This window comes from Phodopus roborovskii, unplaced genomic scaffold, assembly GCF_943737965.1.
Source record: "Phodopus roborovskii unplaced genomic scaffold, PHOROB, whole genome shotgun sequence".
In the NCBI taxonomy this organism is placed as follows: Eukaryota; Metazoa; Chordata; class Mammalia; order Rodentia; family Cricetidae; genus Phodopus; species Phodopus roborovskii.
Window position 1 is genome coordinate 32,284,965 of NW_026126540.1, and position 6,011 is coordinate 32,290,975.

Consider the following 6,011-nt stretch of genomic DNA (forward strand, 5'->3'; position numbering starts at 1 on the left):
CTAAAATATGCAACCTGCGTGATAGCTCCGCCCACGCGTTCACGTCACCGTTACCGGAGCAACCTGACACCGGCTCCAGCTGGCTCCGCCTCCGTCTCTAACCCCTCCCCGTCGGGCCCGGACAGAGCTAGCGGCCGCCAGCCCGGGGCTCCCGGCAGGAGGGCGCCGGAGCCCAGGACGCGCGTGTCTGGGTCTCGCGAGGGCTGCAGTGTGCGCCCGCCTGCAAGACACCGGGGACTTGAGTGAGCAGCCTGCGGAGAAAAGCGCAGAAGGTCCGCAGTGGGTGCAGTGCAGGGGAACTGGGCTAGCCCACTCACTCAGCTTAGCTTTTCTAGGGCATCAAGGATCTTAAGGGGCCCGGGTAGAGCTGCAGCTGCGTGACTCCGAGGGACTCCTTTCTGCGTAATGCAGGCCGGCATCCATCTACTCTTAGTGTCTTCCCTTTGCTTCTTTTATCTTGGGGTTCTCTTAGTACTTCTCAGTTCTCCACTACAGAAATGCGTTTGAACACACACACGCACACGCGCGCCACATACACCTTCCTTCCTTCAAGACCCCAAAATGACGATCCAAAAATACGGCCAGTAAGGAAATTCATTCACAGCGCCGTGTGAATGAAACCTTGTGAAAACAAGAGCGTGATGGTAACCTGCTTGCCCACGGGATTCTCCTTTTTAGGGTAAAGAAACCTGAAACCCAAAAGGACGCCCATCTTTAGTAAAAAGAGGTGGGTGATTCAAGGGGGAGATGTCTTGAAGACCAGCCTGTGACTCAGCACCTCCCACCCGCATAGCCCCACCTCCTCCAGGGCATCCTTGGCTACCCAGAGGGGCACATCAGTCACTCCCAATCCATCCCACTCAAGCCCCTAGCGGTTACAGGGTGGGGTTTCTCTATAGTTTCAGGCTGCTTAGCAGGCACTGCAATGGCTGAAGTTCAACATCTAAAAGCCAAAGTATTATTATTATAACAATGTCAGGAAAGCAAGTGCTCTGGAAAAGCGCAGGATTCAGAGGAGAAACTCGCTTTTCAAGCTCTGGGAACTCCTATGAGAAGCGAGGAAAACATTAACTGCTTAGTTAGAGTTAGACCTATCAACTTCAAATGTCAATTCTTTGTAGGATGTGGAGCTTGCAAAGGGGAGGGGGGAGGGTAAGGGAAGGAGAAACACCCAAACAGGTAGCCACCACGTTATCAGTTATTCCATAGAACAATTCTTAACACTTCTTAGAAGCAACTGTTGCTTCTAGGAGAATGCAGCTTTTTATCTCCTCCGGTGATCTACAAATGATCAGTTCAGGCCTCAGAGAGCAGAGGGACTGTAAGCAGAATCCAAACCAGGATTCTGGGGAAAGAGCCCCCAATCCAGGGCACCAGTCCCAGCCATGTTAGTTCAGCTGAAGGCCACAGAGTGTTAGCTACTTCCTATCCTGGCCTGATTTACCACTTCTGTGCAGGAGGCTTTGCTTGCTGAAGATCTTAGTTTAATTACCATAGGTCCTGTGGGAAAACACAACAACAAAAATGTAGAAAGCAGCTGGGCAGTAGTGGCACACACTTTTAGTCCCAGCACTTGAGAAGCAGAGGCAGGTAGATCTCAGTGAATTCGAGGCCAGTCTGGTCTACAAAATGAGTTCCAGGACGGCCAGGACCATCCCACAGAGAAACCCTGTCTCAACAAAACAGAAAACAAAACAAACAAACAAACAAAAAATGTAGACAGCATAAGCCTGAGTTGTGGTCAGGGCATTGTCATGTTTCCATAGCAGCAGTTCACTGAAGTCCTTTCATGGGGTCCTGGACTTCTAGTTGTGTTCAAGGGTGGAGAAAGGACAAAATAAGTAAGGACTTCTGATTAAAACCCTTTGTTTTGTTTTTGGTTCCATAGGATAGTTTTGGGGTTTTTGTTGTTTTGTCTTGTTTTCCTGCTGCTGACTGAGGGAGCTTGACTTTGAAGGTGGAAACTTAAACCATCTTTGAACTTCGTACTTTGGAGTCTGAACATGGTACCAACTTCCCATGGAAAAAGCGATGGAAAGACTCTGGTTGTGATGCAGGGCTTGGATGTGGGTACAGAACCAACGGAAAGACAAAGCATGGATAAGATGGAAGTGTGGCAGTCTCAGGTGTAAGAGACACATTTTCCAGAGAAGAGGACTGAAGGTCTTTTCTTGAAAGGAACCCCCACCCCCTTCTTGGGAGAGATTTCTGAATGAATCTTAGACATCAGAGATATATACATACATTCCTTGTTTTATGACAGAAACTGAGATTCAGGGAGTGATGAACAACCCCCCCCCCAGAAACTGGCAGAACATTTGGATACCTTTTCCAGTTTCTAGTCCCAGTCTGGTACAGAAGACAACTGTGGATGATGGGAGAAAGAGCCAGCCACCTAATACCTCTGCTCCCTAAATCTTAATGTATCAACTCTTTGAAGCTGCTAGCTTAGAGCACAGTTGAATGGATGGGATCCAACTTAGCATTATGGACCTCGGGTCTGCCAGTGTGTATGGCTCCAGGAGGAAGCTTTGATCATAGCTAAGGAGGGCTGACCCAGTCACTGTGAACAGAGTCAGCAGATGTATGAAAAATATGATGCAAGTCAGTGTTCTGAGCCAAGAACATTAGCACTTAGAGTGAGCCCTTGCAGAATTGAATAAACACAACGTTGCAATTAAGGACTTCAGAAGATGGCTTGGAGCCCATAGCTAATTAGCATTTTCTATAGGAAGCAAATATTTGGGACATCAATAAGCTAGGAATTGGGGATGAGGAGATTTTCCTTGGCCTTGCTTTCCCTAAAGTTAGCACGTAAACAATTATAAATGTCCCTCCTTATGCTGTGCCTGTTCCCAGACTCCACAAAGAACCCCTCATCTTCCATCAAGCCAACTGTGTTTGTCACCCAAAAGGTTTTTCCTAGCTCATTTCTACCACTCCATGGAAAATCCATTTTCTCCTGTTTGACAGCAGACAGATGTTGCCTGCTTCTTCTTCTTCTTCTTTTTTTTCCTAATTTTAAAAAACCACACCTACATTATTATTTAGGGGCAGGGCATACCACAGCATCCATGAGGACAACTTGCACAAGTTGGTTCTCTTTTTTCACCCTGTGGGTCCCAAGGATTGAACTAAGGTTGTCAAGTTTGGCAGCAATCACCTTTACCTACTGAGCCATTTTACCACCCCATTACTGCCTACTTTTAAAAGCACAATCCTTGCACATTGCTGCCCATCCCCATCGGCAGAAAGCTAACTCCTTTAAACTTTCCTCCCAATTCCCCTTTCTTATTCAGCTCTTAATTCCTCTTGAAAACTCCTTGGTGCATCCTTTGAAAGCTCTTTGGTATGTCTTCATGTACTAATGGCTGGAGAAGACTTCAAGTTTTACCTCTTGGAATGTTGAAAGTTCAGCAGATAATTGGCAACCATCATAGATATTGCCAGCCACAACAGCATCCCTCTAACTTACCATCCTTCTAATCAAACTGTCACTTAAGTAATTTGTTCTTATTAACAGTGTTTTAGAAATAAAACAGTAATAAAGGTCTTTTAGCTGTTTCTTGTGTGTTCTACTTTGGCTCCTGAATTTACAAATCAGGATTCTGCCTTCTAACACTTCTATTCCCCTCATCTCAACCCCAAACACTATGAAACAGTATCTTGTCCTTGTAGTTTAAAACTCAACAGCCATGGGGGAACAGCAAGGAAAAAACAAATAGCAACAAAGAAGGGGCCTGGGACTTGGAAACACTCTGTTCCTAGAGTTTCATTATCAGCCATCTACATGTAGGTGCAGCTTCAAGCAGGCTTACTCAGCATGGGCAAGCCCTGAGTCAAGAAGAGTATCATGGGTGACTGCCATTTACTTCTGCCTGCCTTCAAGAGAGTAAAGCCATGCCCTGAGGAAACCAATGCCACCCCTATGGCTAGATAGGTTGGCCATTCTTTGCCTGAAAACCTATACAAAAATGGTCAAAAGTGTTCTGTGGGAGTTGGTCCCACTGAGAGCACAGCTCTTCTGGATTAGCATGCCAAAATGCTAGAGCTGTGTGTTGGGGAACACACAAAATTTCTTCATAGGAAAGAGCTACCGCAAGAGGAGAGGCTACAAAGCCATCTCAAAGTGGTCTGATTCCTTTATAAAAGTCTGGAAGCTTTTGTCACAGCCATAGATGTAACAAAAAAGTAGGTCAGGCACAAAAATAGTAACCAGCTCAATTCCTTCCTAACAGCTTATGTTTAGCCAGGAGGCTGCCATTTTGGTGATGGATGACCTCCCACATGAACTCTTATGAGGAGGAAGTCCCTAGGATGTGTTCCCTCTTTTACTTCCTCTCTCACAAAGAGCCTTGTCCAACCCAAAACTCTGGTAGTCTTATATTAGTTCATAGAGATAAGAGCTGTTTTATACAAAACAACACCCCCTCGAAGCAAAAACAAAACACCAAAGTCCCCTGAAGAACTATTATTGGATCTGTAGGCTTGTTACAGAGCCTGACACAGTGCCTGGTGTTAATGTGTAAAGACTAAAAGAAACTCCCCATCCTTGGAGAAGTGACCATTGAGCATGAAAGAAAGACATGCAAGGAGATATTAGTAACATGGTGAGAGGAACTGGATCACAGTATAACATCACCAGGGCACTGAAGAGGAAGCAGCCAGCTCTGCCCAGAGAATTGGGAAACATTCCTGACTGGACCCTGAGATACACAGAGCAGTTCACTAAGTATATTAGGAAGGATTAGGGAAACTCATGTCAAACACAGCACATGAGTAGAATCCTCAGAATATAGACCTGGTCTGCTGAAGGATGGACTACCAGTTCATGGTTGGAACCTTGGCCAAGAGGGAATGTGGCACATGGTAGCTTGCGAGTAGCTTGCAAAGTGCTGAGGATTTAGAAGCTATCCAGGGGCTTGAACTTTATCCCGAAGGCCACAGGGAGATGTGGCAGGGTTTTGAGGAGGGCTGTGGCTTCAAAAAGAAAGTGTGCTTGATTTCCACAGCCACCCCTGCTTATCGGTGCTTCCCTGGTCCTGTTGAATTTAGACTCTCAAGACGTCTGTTTCTCTCTATACCTTTGTGATAGCTTACTCATTTCATACTCCCTCCTTTTTTTAAAAAAGCACATATAGTATCTCTTAATTTCCATTATCATCTGCATTATCCACCCATTGTCCTCCCAACAGGGCCTTCTAAATTGTTGAAGAATGAAGAGAAAACAAATTGGAATTGAGGCATACTTTTCACAATCAGTTAATGCAATTCCCTAGCCCCAAAAGACAACTCAATTTGCTGGGAAGACCTGGGACTTTTTTCCCCGGTTTCCTGATATGCATTGTTAAGTGAAACTCCCAAATAGACTCAAGACTTTCTGTTGTTGTTGGCATTGTCAAAAGCCAGGGCTTAATGCAATTGCAATGACTAAAGACAATTTAAGCCACCTGGCAACCAATCTCACAATAAAGATTGGATTTATAGAGGCTGGAGAAAGGAAGAACAGTCCAAATTAATGAATAATTTAACTTCAATTGCCCAAAAGAGCTCAAATTATATTTGTTCCCTGTAGCATAAATGAATCTTAGCATTTTGCTTTCTTGAAATGTCCCTGCCAATTTGATATTTGATATTTGATTGCAGAATGACTGTAGAGGTAGTGATGGAGACAGTAATGATGGTGACAATAATTAGGGTGGTGGTACAGATGATGATAGTAATGAAGGTGATGATGGAGATAATGATGGTGGTGGATGGTAGTGATAGGGATGCTGACATGGTAGGGATGCTGGTGATGGTGACAGATGCTGCTGATGGTGGTGAAGATACTGACGGTGATAGTGGTGGAGGTGATAGTCCCCAAACTGTTGATCAGAATACTATCCCAGCCATATACTTCCCACACAATAATAGGGTCTTCATTATTTGTAAAATCATATGATTTATTAACTATAGCACTGTATGGCTATAAGGGCTTAAACACATTGATACAATATACATGAAACACT